The 15915-nt window shown below is 41.3% G+C and overlaps 1 long non-coding RNA gene across 1 annotated transcript in view; it reads left to right on the top strand.

Moving 5' to 3' along the window:
• The window catches only part of LOC134482085 (uncharacterized), a 73447-nt gene extending 58579 nt beyond the window's left edge, over window positions 1-14868 (top strand). The window contains exon 3 of the long non-coding RNA XR_010058102.1: window positions 14726-14868. This is a non-coding gene — a long non-coding RNA (uncharacterized LOC134482085). The remainder of the gene's footprint in view (window positions 1-14725) is intronic.
• Window positions 14869-15915: the final 1047 nt, after the last annotated feature.

Below are 15915 nucleotides of genomic sequence, written 5' to 3'. Positions count from 1 at the left end.
GCGAAATACTTGTTTCTAGAATACATCATGCCCACTGTCCTAGGCCCTTTTGTTCAGACCTTAGATGAAAGAAATGTCTAACAGTATTCTGTTTCTTCTGAATGGATTTCTCTGGACTCAAGTTCAGTGAGTACATGAAAACCTTCATTGAAATTCTTTTTTTTTTCTTTCTTTTTTATGTATTCTCTTTACATCCCAATTGCTGTTCCCCCTCCCAGTCCCCCCTCCCACAATACCTTCTTCCCATTCCCTCTCCTTCTTTGAGCATGGTGGCCTTATTTGGGTATCCTGCCCCCCCATCCCCCAACCCTGGCACATCAAGTTGCTGCAGGACTAGGCCCTTCTTGTCTCATGGAGGTCAGACAAGAGAGCTGAGTTAGGGGAACGGATTCCACAGTCCGGTTTTAGGGATAGCCCCAGCTCTAGTTGTTCAGGACCCACAGGAAGACTGAGCTGCACATCAGCTACATATGTTCAGGGGTCCTATGTCCAGCACATGTATGCTCTTTTCTTGGTGACTCAGTCTCTTAGAGCTCACAAGGGTACAGGTTAGTTGATTCTGTTGGTCTTCCTGTTGAGTTTCTATCTCCTTCCGGGCCATCCTTCTCTCAAATCTTCCATGAGAATCCCCAAGATCCATCCACTGTTTGGCTGTGGGTCTCTGCTTCTGTCTGAGTCAGCTTCTGGGTGGAGCTTCTCAGAGTATAGCTATGCTAGACTCCTGTCTGCAAGCATAACAGAGTATCATTAATAGTGTCATGGATTGTGTTTGCCCATGGGATGGGTCTCCAGTTGACTTGGTTATTGTTTGGCCTTTCCCTCAGTCTTTGATCTATCCTCTGTTTCTGCATTTCTTGTAGACAGGATAAATTTTGGGTTGAAAGTTTTGTGGGTGGGTTGGTGTACTCAATACCCCACTGGGGTTCCTGTTTGACTATAAGAGATGGCCTCTTCAGGTTCCATAGCCTCACTTCTCTGAGTCTCAGGTAAGTTTTCCCAGATTGATTCTTGGGCTCCTCCCCTATCCCACATCTCTGGTGTCTCTGGCATGTCTTTGGGATTTCCCCCACCCCCACATTCCTGCCAGCTCTATTTTTTTATTCATTCTTCTGGCCCTCTGCCCTGTCTCTCCCCACACAGAATCCTGAAATCTCCCCATTCCCACACCCATCCCTTCTTCGACCCAGTTTGCTTCCACCATCTGCCTCCTATGACAATTTTTCCCCTCAAAGTGATATTCAAGTATCCTCATTTCATCCTTCCTTCTTTTTTTTTAAATATTTATTTATTTTATGTATAAGTACACTATAACTGTCTTCAGACACACCAGAAGAGGGCATCAGATCTCATTACAGATGGTTGTAAGCCACCATGTGGTTGCTGGGATTTGAACTCAGGACCTCGAGAAGAGCAGTCAGTGCTCTTAACCACTGAGCCATCTCTCCAGCCCCTCATCCTTTCTTCTTGTTTAGCTTCCTTGGGTCTGTGGAATGTGGCATGGGTATCTTGTATTTTAGAGCTAATATCCACTTATAAGTAAGTACATGCTTTGCATGTCCTTTTGAGTCTGTGTTACCTCACTTAGGGAAGGTGATATTTTCAAGTTCCATCCATTTGCCGACAAAATTTATGATGTTTTTGTTTTTAATACTTAGATGATACTTAGTTGAATAGTATTGCATTGTGAAGATGTGCCCCATTTTCATTATCCATTCTTCAGTTAAGGGATATCTCGGTTATTTCCAAAGTTTGACAGAGCAATTCTCAACTTCATAAGGAAAATCAAAAACACAGGATAGCTAAAAATTCTGAAAAATAAAAGAACTTCTGGAGGTATCACCATCCCTAACCTCAAGTTGTACTACAAAGTCATAGTAATATGGTATTGGTATACAAACAGACAAGTTGATCAATGGCCTCAAATCAAAGACCCTAAAATAAACTCACATACCTCTAGACACCTGAGTTTTGACAAAGAAGGAAAAATGAAAAGCATCTTCAACCCATGGTGCTGGTCCGACTGGATGTCTGACTGTAGAACAATGCAAATAGATCCAAACCTATCACCCTGCACAAACCTCAAGTCCAAGTTGATAAATCAACATAAAACTGGAGACACTAAATCTAATAGAGCAGAAACTGGGAGATTGCCTTGAACCCATTCATACAGGAGACAACTTCCTGAACAGAAGAACACCTATGACCCAGGCTCTAAGATCAACAGTTGAAAAATGGGACTTTTTTCCTCCCTCCCTTTATCTCTCTCTTCCAAGTCCTTCCCTCCCTCTACCTCCTGTGATTGTTTTGTTCCCCCTTCTAAATAGAGGAGGAATCAGGGAGATGTACAGAGGGTCAGAAAATTGAAATGAATTGTGTAACAGTGGATGAGGAACTGGGAATAGGCACAAGAAAGCCCCAGATGCCAAAAGAGCAAGAGGCTCCCAAGGACCCACTGGGATGACATTAGCTGAATACACAACAAAGGGGAGAGAGATCCTGTAGAGAACATATCCAGAGGTTAGGCATGGCCCCCAGTTGAGGGATGGGGTCACCTACTCATCTCAAAAAATATTAACCCAGAATTATTCCTGTCTAAAGGAAACATAGCAACAAAGAATGGAACAGAGACTGAAGGAAAAGCCATCCAGAGACTGCCCCACCTGGGGATCCATCCCATATGCAGACACCAAACCCAGACGCTATTGCTGATGCCAAGAAGTGCTTGCTGACAGGAGCCTGATATAGCCGTATTCTGAGAGGCTCTGCCAAAGCCTGACCAATACAGATGCAGATGCTTGTAGGCAACCATCTGAATGATCACTAGGACCCCAGTGGAGCATTGAGGGGAAGGACTGAAGGAGCCGAAGCGGTTTGCAACCCCATAGGAAGAACAACAATATCAACCAACCAGACTCCCCAAATCTCCCAAGGACTAAACCACCAGTCAAAGAGTACACACACACACACACACACACACACACACACACACACACACAGAGTGTCCCATGGCTCGAGCTGCATATGTAGCAGAGGATGACCTTATCTGGCATCACTGGGAGAGGAGGACCTTAGTCCTCTGAAGGCTTAATGCCCTAGCTTACGGAAATGCTAAGGCAGTGAGGCAGGAGTGGGTGGGTGAGTGGGTGCGGAGTACCTTCATAGAAGCAGGGGAAGGTGGATGGAATAGGAGTTTGTGGAGAGGAAACCTAGAAGGGGATAACATTTGAAATGTAAATAAATAAAATAACTAATACAAAAAAGAAAAATGGTACCTCATGAAACTTCAAAGCTTCGGTAACACAAAAGACATTGTCAATAGCACAAAACCACAGCCTACAGATTAGGAAATCATCTTCACCAACCCTAATTCTGACAGATGGCTAATATATAAAAATTACAAAGAACTCAAGAAGTTAGACACCAACAGCCCAAATAACCCAATTAAAAAGTGGAGTGCTGAAACCCCGTGGGAGAGAGACCTCACTGCCTGATCAGGCACTCCTGAGGCTGCAGAGCGGAGGAGACCACCAACACTGCCCACCCCTGCCCACATCCCTGGCCCAAGAGGCAACTGTATAAGGCCTCTGGGTTCCCGTGGGGGGGGGGGGCGGGAGCGGCAGGACCCCTGCGCCTGAGACACCGCTGGAACCTGAAGGAAACAGACCGGATAAACAGTTCTCTGCACCCAAATCCCGTGGGAGGGAGAGCTAAACCTTCAGAGAGGCAGGCACGCCTGGGAAACCAGAAGAGACTGCACTCTGTGCACATCCAGACGCCAGAGGAAAACACCAAACGTCATCTGGAACCCTGGTGCACGGAGGCTCCCGGAAAGAGCGGTGCAGATCTTCCCGGTTGCTGCCACCACGGAGAGGACTTAGGCAGTACCCCACGAGCAAACTTGAGCCTTGGAACCACAGGTAGGACCAACTTTTCCCCTGCAAGAAACCTGCCTGGTGAACTCAAGACACAGGCCCACAGGAACAGCTGAAGACCTGTAGAGAGGAAAAACTACACGCCCAAAAGCAGAACACTCTGTCCCCATAACTGGCTGAAAGAAAACAGGAAAACAGGTCTACAGCACTCCTGACACACAGGCTTATAGGACAGTCTAGCCACGGTCAGAAATAGCAGAACAAAGTAACACTAGAGATAATCTGATGGCGAGAGGCAAGCGCAGGAACCCAAGCAACAGAAACCAAGATTACATGGCATCATCGGAGCCCAATTCTCCCACCAAAGCAAACACGGAATATCCAAACACACCAGAAAAGCAAGATCTAGTTTCAAAATCATATTTGATCATGAATCTGGAGGACTTCAAGAAAGACATGAAGAACTCCCTTAGAGAACAAGTAGAAGCCTACAGAGAGGAATCGCAAAAATCCCTGAAAGAATTCCAGGAAAACACAATCAAACAGTTGAAGGAATTAAAAATGGAAATAGAAGCAATCAAGAAAGAACACATGGAAACAACCCTGGACATAGAAAATCAAAAGAAAAGACAAGGAGCTGTAGATACAAGCTTCACCAACAGAATACAAGAGATGGAAGAGAGAATCTCGGGAGCAGAAGATTCCATAGAAATCATTGACTCAACTGTCAAAGATAATGTAAAGCAGAAAAAGCTACTGGTCCAGGAAATCCAGGACTCAATGAGAAGATCAAACCTAAGGATAATAGGTATAGAAGAGAGTGAAGACTCCCAGCTCAAAGGACCAGTAAATATCTTCGACAAAATCATAGAAGAAAACTTCCCTAACCTAAAAAAAGAGATACCCATAGGCATACAAGAAGCCTACAGAACTCCAAATAGATTGGAACAGAGAAGAAACACCTCCCGTCACATAATTGTCAAAACACCAAACGCACAAAATAAAGAAAGAATATTAAAAGCAGTAAGGGAAAAAGGTCAAGTAACATATAAAGGCAGACCTATCAGAATCACACCAGACTTTTCGCCAGAAACTATGAAGGCCAGAAGATCCTGGACAGATGTCATACATTGTGTCCTAAGAGAACACAAATGCCAGCCCAAGTTACTGTATCCTGCAAAACTCTCAATTAACATAGATGGAGAAACCAAGATATTCCATGACAAAACCAAATTTACACAATATCTTTCTACAAATCCAGCACTACAAAGGATAATAAAGGGTAAAGCCCAACATAAGGAGGCAAGCTATACCCTAGTAGAAGCAAGAAACTAATCGTCTTGGCAACAAAACAAAGAGAAGAAAAGCACACAAACATAACCTCACATCCAAATATGAATATAACAGGAAGCAATAATCACTATTCCTTAATATCTCTCAACATCAATGGCCTCAACTCCCCAATAAAAAGACATAGATTAACAAACTGGATACGCAACAAGGACCCTGCATTCTGCTGCCTACAGGAAACACACCTCAGAGACAAAGACAGACACTACCTCAGAGTGAAAGGCTGGAAAACAACTTTCCAAGCAAATGGTCAGAAGAAGCAAGCTGGAGTAGCCATTCTAATATCAAATAAAATCAATTTTCAATTAAAAGTCATCAAAAAAGATAAGGAAGGACACTTCATATTCATCAAAGGAAAAATCCACCAAGATGAACTCTCAATCCTCATCTTTGGTTGGTTTATATACAAGTGTGCAATTTCTAGGCTTGAAAGTAAAATGATGCTATCTGGTGCTGGATAGAGGAGCCGTATTTTTTATTATGGCAGCTTGCTATTTTTGTAACATGGTGATTTGGTTGAACACAATAAAGTACAGTAGTAACTGATCTCCCCTTCTTCCTGGATGAGTGAGGAGATGATTAAATGTTGATGTCAGCATCCTTGAGCATATTCAGATGAGCTTCTGCTTCTGTTGAAAAGGATGCTGTGTTTGATTGTGGTCCGAAGCTTTGAAGCACTACTTGGCATCTCCTTCCTTGGAGGTCTCACTGTTTAAACATAACAGATTTGATAGCTTGTTGGTAAGGTGAGGTCCAGCTTGTCTCCACTAGGTCATCTTCATGTGAATCCGGTGGTTATACGGTTTTGTTTTAGGGATATTTCATTTTTTTAATAACGGTTTTAGCTGACATTCATGGAGAGAATGAATCCTTAGAACTGTGCCACTAGTGAAAGGAAATCCTGTCTAGTGTATGTTTCTTTACAAAGCTGTGTCACACCATCCTTTGGGCCCTCTGCTGGAAAAGTAGAATCAAGTCTCAAATAATGCCTTTTAAATTGTATCCTCTAGTATTATAGATGTAGGACAGTACTGTATCATACCTCTGTGGATGTAAAATAGCTTGTACCTGCTTTATGATACGTAGTAGTGACCGTGCTTTATCAGAGCTGTTTTTAATGATGTTGCTCAGAATGTTTTCTTTCCAGATGATGATTGAGAAGCTAATTTAAAAAAAAAATGGTGCCAGGTGCCACAAGAGTAACAGAACTGTGCTGTTTTCTCGGGTTTTGTTGTTTTACTTTTTTTTTTTTTTAATGGAGTGTGCTGGATGTCTCTACAGTTTTGTTCAGATGACTGCAGAACCTGGAAAAGCTGTTGCTGCTGTTGATGCATAACACACTGCTATTATTGGTCTTTTTATATAAATATAAATATATATATACAGATATATAATTTGAATTTTTCGAAACTTTAGCTGTTCTGTCAACTTTGGAAAAAAGTATCCCCGTTTACTGTGTTGAGTTGGCACTGTACAGAAATTAACAGCCATATTGGTCTAGAAATGTTGAACTTAAGTTTTTTCCATTTGTACAGGGGTAACACACTGTATTAAATATGTAAGGTCTTATCTACGTGGGTTTGATTACAAAAACTAATAAAGTATTCTCTAAATTAAAAAAAAAGATAAAATAATAAACAACAACAACAAAAAAAAAGTGGAGTGCTAAACAGAGAACTCTCAACTGAGGAATCTCGAATGGCCAACAAGTACTTTAAAAAATGTTCAAAGTCCTTAGTCATAAGGGAAATGCAAATTAAAACAACTCTGAGATTCTATCTTACGCCCATAAGAATGGTTAAGATCAAAAACTCAAGTGATAGCACACGCTGGTGAGGATGTGAAGCAAAGGAAACACTCCTCCATTGCTGGTAGGAATACTGAGAAGACTGCTTATTTCATGAAGTGTTAGGTGTATAAGCATGAGGACTTCGTATACATACATACATATATACATACATACATACATGCATATATACATGCATACATACATATATATCCGTGTGTGTGTGTATGTGTGTGTGTGTGTGTGTGTGTATGAATACATCCAATTTTTAACAAGTCACAGTGAAAATGGATTCTCTGTGATAGCATATGGGGGAGTAACAATATATCCACCAGAAACATTCCGTGAAGAGAACCATCACAATCTGTTTTGGCCAGTTGTGCTCTAAGGAAGGTCTTATTGGATAGAGGGTTTAGAGTAATATTTTTGCGTGGTGACAAATATGCTACATCTTGTGTGGAGACAAAAACATCTACAAATCCCTTCATCATAAAATCAGCACACACAAAATTAAAATAATTAGAATTGGAAGTTTTAAACCAACCTTAACACAATGCTAATTACTTTAATACTGACAGTGTCCTAGGTGAAGTCCAAAGGGAGCTAGCCTTTGCTCTCTCCATGAAGCTCCCTGGCAGAAGTTAAGACCACCTGTAATAAAGGGACTTTGGGGATGGAAGCAAAAGCAGACAGAAACCAGCAATGACTTTTCACAGGATTGCCAAGAGGAGGAGTCACCCTCTTCCCCTATGGACAAATGGCAATCCCAGCTGCCCTCCCTCTGGACTTTCCACCGTAACATCTCATGCAGGGCCAGACCTGAACTAATGTCTCCTCTCTCAATTGCCAACCTTGTTCAATCTTAGTTTTTGTTCCTGAAGACAACAGATTTATCATTTTCCTCAGTTTTGAGTGTTGCTCAGTATCTCATATCTTGCAGCATTGGTCTCTGAAAGCAGTCAGGGATGGAAAGGCAGGAACACTATACCTTAAATTCAAATATTCTGTAAGTGTTGTGGCCGTGAACAATTTCGATAATGTTAGAGACGCTCTGGTTTTTCATCCATTATTTCCTTCATCAATAAAATGAGAGCACAATGAGCCCCGATGGATTTTTTGCATTTATTTATGCTTTTGTAGGGGCATTTCTCAAATCCCTTCTAAGGCTCTAAAAGATCTCTAACTTGTGTCAAGTTGACATAAAACTATACTGCAGACTCTATTTTCAAATATACTGAGTTAGATACAAATCTGTAGAATATGCGAATAATATTTTTCTTCTCTTTCTATCTGAAAACCATAGGATTTTTAAAAACCAAAAGAAAATACCAAAAGTAGGAATTCTAGAAAAAAAAGCCTTCATTTTAACTTGCTATCAGCACAGATGGGACTCCAGACTTGTCTTGAAAGTTCTAAATGAGCAGCTGCCTAGAGAATGGCCAACCTCTCTTGGAAATGCAGTCCTGATATTTTGTGCTCCTCGGGGGATAGAGATGTGCTCAACAAAGCTCCAAGAAGCTAGGCTTGGAACTTGGGGGTTCTTATTCCAGCTGCTCCAGGCAGATTGTGTAGATCTGTAAGAGCTTCAGCTAGAGGTCATATGTGGGTCCTAGGGCGTGTCTCCATAGCCTCATTAGCACTGTGCTGCTTCCTGTATTTAAAAAAAAAAATGGAAAAAAAAAACTCAACAAAACCAAAACCCAAAATAAACCCGCACCCACAATACAATAACAGAAACAGCAACAAAAATGTGTTCTGTGTGATTTCTTTCTAGTTGGCCAAGTTTATATTTCAGCATCTTCAACACGTATGTGAGCCAAGAACAACCCTTGAAACGGCTACCCAATGCTTCTTACATGAGTGGAAAGCTTCGTGTCATTCAATCACTGAGGATCACCGAAAGTCCACAGTTAGCATGAATAAACATTTTCTTTCTAGTTTGTAATCTGCTAGCTGCTCTTACACTCATCTTCTCTAATGTCTTCCTTATATTCACTCTCTGAGAAGGGATTCTAGTTGTTACTGTGTTTCAAGTGAGGAGACTGTAGTATAGAGAGGTGATGTTACTGCCTGAGGATCTCTCTCTGGACACATTCACTTGTATATCTAGAAACACCTACTAGCTAAGGCCAAAGAAGACTTGGTCTGCTCATATGAGTTTCAAATCTAAGATACAGGAGATTCAAATACAGATGAATTCAAGCGCTTGAGAGAGATGTTATCGGCTACATCTAGATTCTGTTTTCTCTATGATCTCTTCACTTCTGATACCTTCTTTACTTATGACATCCAGATGGCCTCCTGTAGCTCCAAGCTGGCTGTCAGCCATGGTAGAAAGACAACTCCTACATTCCAGCAATTTCCCCCCCACTCTCATTTGTCCCTATTTGGCTCAATTTTTCCCAGCCGGCCCTATTGTACCTGCCCCTATCTCTAGGAAGTAGAAGGTTCTGTTTGCTATGGGGTGGGGTGAGGTCCAGACTTACAACATGGCATGAAGTGAAAGTGGAAGAAAAAAGTTTCTCAAAGGGAAAAGTGCCACTCATCGAAGGGGTATGAACATGAGGAAAGAGCAGGGCCAGCGTGCATGGCATCGAGCCATATGAAAGATAAGTAGTAAGGCTAGTGTTCCTCAGGGAGTGCTGGACTCTGTAGGATGGCAGCAAGTCCATCCCAGAGAGGTCCAGAGGCTCTATACAAACCCTCCCACTGTGCCTTTTAAAGTCGCTTGAGCTTTGGACAGCTTGGATGTCCTTGAATTCATATACGCATTATCTATACAAATGTATATCATGGTTCATTTGTGTGACTACTTTCAAACATATGTATAGCTATGGTTAGCAAAATAAAAATTTGTTTTAAGACATCAATGAATTATGGAAGTTTTGGTTCTCATGTATATTGTTAATGTATATATACATTCTATGTTGCATAAGATTTCCAGGAAGTTTTCCTGTCTGAAGGAGGAAAGGACACAGGTTTGGAGCCGACTTTTGCTACTACTTTGAACAAATGCCCTTAGGCCTTGGCTTCCTGATTGGTGCTATAAGTGTGCCCCTGTCCTCCCTTTCAGCCCTACAGTGATGTTTCTGTATGACAACTGGAGGAACTATAAAGTGTAGTTTTAGAACTTATAAAATAGCATTGATTTTTATTTTTACTTACCCCTCTTCAAGGATGCTGCTCTTAATGTGTTCTATAAACCACTAATGGCCCATGATGCAAAATATGCTTGCCCATTCCTCAAGTAATTGAGCAGATCGATGAACGCCTTCTGTTGTATGTGGGAAACACCAGACCTATAGATTTTTAGACATCCTTTATCCAATGCTTTATATTCCAGGAATCACATTTTATCTTTCTCAAGGTAGGAAATAACCAGCTATTTCCAACTTCTGCTGAATGTGCTACTGTATCCAAAAGGTGGTTTGGGTATCTTTTTAGAACACATTTCCTTGTACAACCATCAGTCAGAAAGAAAACAAACAGACAAAACCCCCAAAAGCAAAAGCAATGACAACATCAGCAACAGCAACAACCAGAGCAAACTAGAACACCCAGAGCTCTGCCAGGCATCTATTCTGTTTTTTCTGATTGCTAACTCACCGGAAGAGAGCTAGTAGTCATCCAAGGAGAACCACTATCCACCTACAGAGAGACACTACCTACTCAATGAGAGCCGCTATCCACTTAAGGAGGGACCACACCCACCAAGGAGAGCTACTATCCCCCAGAGAGGGACACTACCCACCCAAGGAAAGCCACAACTATAATTTCTAAGAACACAAAGATGTTTACCCTGTTTCATAAATCCAGATAAATGTACTCGTTTTGCATGTAGAATTTTCGGTTAACACTAAAAAGGAAAAACACATTTTGTTGTCTAGAGTGACTGATAGTGAACTTACACTGCTGTATAATATTCTCTTCCTAACACAGTGTGTGTGTGTGTGTGTGTGTGTTGTGTGTACATATCCCATTAACTAACTTATTCCTGAGTATTTGTGACTGTCCCAGAGAGTGTGCTGTTAAGATGGTGAATGACTTTTTGGGTAAACACATTTGTACAGTTCTCTCACATCACAGAACATACATGAGCTCAGATTTAGCAGAAATGCCAAGCATTTTTCCAAAGCCAATGTATCGTCAACTTACTATACTAGTAGTATAAGCAGTTTCTGCCTGCATGCTTGTGCATTCTTAGATTTATGTCTTTAATCTTATTTTACTGAACTGTTTGGCCTTAATTTACAGTTTGCATTGGAACTTGATTTAATTTGCTTTCTAAAAATAGTAAAGTTGAAGCTTTTTAATGGCATTTTCATTGGCCATTCAGACACTCCTTTCAGGGGGATGTGCCTATTCAAGTACTTGCTTATTTTCTTCTTACTCTGATATCTTCTTCCATTAGTTTGTGGAACATTATTTCTGTTCCAGTTTTCTGTCCCAGAAGATGCTGAACCTCTCGTCTTTCTCACTGTTACTTGAGATAAGGTGGTTGCTGAGCATGTGGGAGGAAAAGAGAAGTAGAAGGTGACTACTAGTCCTTACTGTGGAAAACTTCAATAAACCTTACTTTATTGGCTTACCCTTGTCTCCTTACTGTTATACATGCAAATACCATGACCTCCAATTGTTGTCTTTTGTTGAACTGACCTTGTATCCATGATCTAGTAGCTAACATGTAGAATTTGATAAGTGAATAAATGGATGAATAGTTGTATATTATACCAGTTCATTCAAAGTAAATATGTAAATACATAATTTAGATTTTAAAGAATAATAAAAGTCCTTCAGTATTAGGCCCAGGTAACCAGGAATGGGTAAGTCATAGTCAGAAGCTAGAAAATCAAGAGAAGGGCTTGCCTGGTTTGTGCTTTCTCAGACATAAATTATGCCCAAATGATGAAAAAAATGAAGTCTGGGTTCTAGGAGAGATAAATAATTTTAATCTAGATATCAAAAATAAAGACAGGCATGCCTACCACCCTCCCACAGAGCCTTCGTTTGTGCTCCAGCTGACCCTGTGCCATAGCTTTCTATATCCAAACCCTGCCAGGAAATAACTGGTCTCCTGGAAATGCTGACACAGTTGAAAACACAAGTAAGACCACCATTCTGCTCAAATACCTGACCCAAGGAACCAAGAAGCAGCCTAGGACAGGGTCCTTCTTGTTTCCATCTGTGCCTGGAACTGACCCTGTACCATAGCTCTCTATACCCAAATTCTGCCCAGAGAGAGCTAGTCTCTCAGGAGTGCTGACATACAGGCTTACAGGAGGGACAAGCTACTGTCAGAGACAGCAAGACCAGATAACAACAGAGATAACCAGATGGTGAGGGGCAGGTACAAGAACCTAAGCAACAGAAACCATGGCCACTTGTCATCATCAGAATGAGGTTCTCCCACCACAGAAAACCCTGGATACCCCAACACACCAGAAAAGCAAGATTCTGATTTAAAAATCACATCTCACGATGATAGAAGACTTTAAGAAGTACATAAATCACTCCCTTAAAGAAATACAGGAGAATACAGGTAAACAGGTAGAAGCCCTGAAAAAGGAAATACAAAAATCCCTTAAAGAACTACAGGAAAACACAATCAAACAGGTGAAGGAATTGAACAAAACCATCCAGGATCTAAAAGTAGAAATAGAAACAATAAAGAAATCACACACATACACACACACACACACACACACACACACACACACACACACACACACACACAGAGAGAGAGAGAGAGAGAGAGAGAGAGAGAGAGAGAGAGAGAGAGAGAGAGAGAACGAACGAACCCTGGAGATAGAAAACCTAGGAAAGAGATCAGGAGTCATAGATTCAAGCATCACCAACAGAATACAAGAGATAGAAAAGAAAATCCCAATCAAAATTCCAGCTCAATTCTTCATAGATTTAGAAGGAGGAATTTGCAAATTCATTTGGAATGACAAAAAACCCAGGATAGTGAAAACTATTCTCAACAATAAAAGAATATCTGGGAGAATCACCATCCCTGACCTCAAGCTGTATTACAGACCAATGATGATTAAAAACTGTATGGTATCAGTACAGAGACAGGCAGGTAGATCAACGGAATAGAATTGAAGACCCAGAAATGAACCCACATACCTATGGTCACTTGATCTTTGACAAAGGAGCTAAAACCATCCAGTGGAAAAAAAGACAGGATTTTCAACAAATGGTACTGGTTCAACTGGAGGTCAGCATGTAGAAAAATGCAAATCAATCTGTTCTTCTCACCTTGTACAAAGACCAAGTCCAAGTGGATCTTGGACCTCCACATAAAACCAGGTGCACTGACACTAATAGAAGAGAAAGTGGGGAAGAGCCTCAAATACATGGGCACAGTGGAAAATTTCCTGAACAGAACATTAATGGTTTATACTCTTAAGATCAAGAATTGACAAATGGGACCTCATATAATTGCTAGGCTTATATATGGCAAAGGCCACTGTCATTAGAACAAAACATCAATCAACAAATTAGGAATCCAAAATTCTATAGAGGGCTAATATCCAATGTATACAAAGAACTCAAGTTAGACTCCAGCTTTAAAAATGGACTACAGAGCTAAACAAAGAATTCTCAGGAATATCAAGAAGCACTTAAAGAAATGTTCGATATCCTTACTCATCAGGGAAATGCAAATCAAAAGAACTCTGAGAATCCATCTCACACCAGTCAGAGTGGCTAAGATCAAACCCCAGGTGACAACCGATCCTGGCAAGGATGTGGAGAAAGAGAAACACTCCTCCATTGTTGGTGAGATTGCAAAATGGTGCAACCACTGTGGAAATCAGTCTGGAGGTTCCTCAGAAAATTGGACATAGTATTACCTGAGGACCCAGCTCTACCACTCCTGGACATATACTCCTAACAGAGTTAATACATCTAGGGTTCTTAACATCATTTCATACAAGTATATGTACTCAGGTATTTTGGTTTGGGGTCATTTTTATCATTATTCTTCCTCCTTTTAGATACATTCTAATTTTAATGCAAGAGAATGTATATTCTTTGTCCCTAGTTGAGGTCACTATGGGAATATATCAAAAAAATTACCAAGACACTTATTATTCTAACTTCAGTGCATAATATCAGACATCAATTCTTGTAAGCCAGCAGGTTCATGTGGTTCAGGATAGTGAGGTTGATAGGAAATTTGATGGACCACTTGCTCCAAAGAAGTTCTGGGATCCCAGGCTTAGCTGTAAGAACCCATGTCTTTCTTTTCTGTTTTCTTCCTAGTCCTTGACCAACCCTTGTTCACTGGGGAGAGCAGCCCTAAACTATGAAAAGACTTGAACATTGCTCCTTAGAGAGTTCATAGTAGAGATGACTGCTCATATTAGGAAGTAGAGAGCAATGGGGCATCACAGAGAACCCAGAGACAACAAGCACTATTCACCCACCTTTACCTTTTATTTACACATGCACTTATAGGCTTTTAAATCTAGGTTCCACATATAAGAGAAAACGTATTGATCTTCCTAAGTCTCCAGTTGCATGCAATTTCTGCTAATGGCACGCTACCTTTGTCTTCTTTATGGCTGTATAAAATTCAGCTGTGTATGCACCACGTTTCTTTACACCTTCACGTACTGATGGGCATCTAGGCTGGTTCCAATACTGTGGCTGTTGTAAACAGTGCGGCAGTCAACATGGCTGTGATTTTTGACTTTGATTCCTCCAGAGCCCACACCTTTGAGAGCATTACTAGAAAAGAACATCCTGGAGTGAGAAGCTTCAAAACAGAGCTTGACAGAGCAGGTAGGAGGAGAACTGCTGAGCTGGTACCCACAGGGATGTAAGGTAAGAAGAACCACACATACTGCCTTGGAGTGAAGTGCTTAATATATGGTAATAAGCTACAGAGCTGTCTCAACTGTGAAGCCTGCAGTCACAGACAGAGCCCCTGTCCCACCCACTGCTGCTCTCCTGCTATGAGACCTCTCTAGGCCTCAGCTTTCTCACAGGCGAAATGGGAATCATAATACTATGGGTTCACCCATAGTATTACCAGTCTAGCAGAAATGACAAGGGTGTAGAAGGTTGTAGTATGTGAGCTTGCTGGTGTTATTGCTGTCATCCTTACAGCATTATTGTCAAGGCCACATCTCTAATAAAGATGTAAGCTGAAGAAGCAAATGATGAGGTGAAACCTTGGGGAGCCAGATAGCTTATCATTGTGGCCCCGGGAGCAGGTGGAGACCATCTAGATCCCACTTTCTTATCGGATGACCTTGAACAATTTATTTGCTGGTCAAGGCCACAGCTGCCGCCTCTGAAAACCAGGACTGATCACTGTACCTCATTGTGCTGTTAGGAGGATTGAATGGCAACACACAGAAAGCATTTAGCACAGTACCTGTGTATATCAAGTGACCACAAAGTAATAAGCATCATTAAAATGGAGACACAAAATTAGATTCCAGGCTGTAACTCAAGTTGTTCTTAGAGAGGCAGAGGGCTGTGACGCTGAGTACAAGCAGGGTTGGGAAAGGCTGGCCACACACTGCAGTGTTTTCTTTTCTTTCTTTTTTTTTTTTTTTTTTTTTTTTTTTTTTTTTTGCATTGTCAGTCCTGCTGCGAGTCTTGGCTTCCATATCCAAAGGCAATCTCATTATTATGGACCACGTGAGTGCATATTATTGTTCACCGAAAGAGAGTGAGAAGAGGAAAGAGCTCACGGGCACTTCTGAGGTCATATCCAAGAGGCCTTGATTATTCAAGGGGGCCTTGGTCTCCATCTTTGGGCTGACTTACACCCACGCTCACTCATGAGTCAGACAAGCACTTTGTCCTCATAGTGGGAAAATAAAGCGAGATTCATAAGGGAATTAATAAACAAGCCAAAGAATTCTCGTCTGCCTTTTAATTATA

Source organism: Rattus norvegicus, chromosome 15 (assembly GCF_036323735.1).
Source record: "Rattus norvegicus strain BN/NHsdMcwi chromosome 15, GRCr8, whole genome shotgun sequence".
In the NCBI taxonomy this organism is placed as follows: domain Eukaryota; kingdom Metazoa; phylum Chordata; class Mammalia; order Rodentia; family Muridae; genus Rattus; species Rattus norvegicus.
This window is presented reverse-complemented; position numbering and strand designations above follow the sequence as displayed.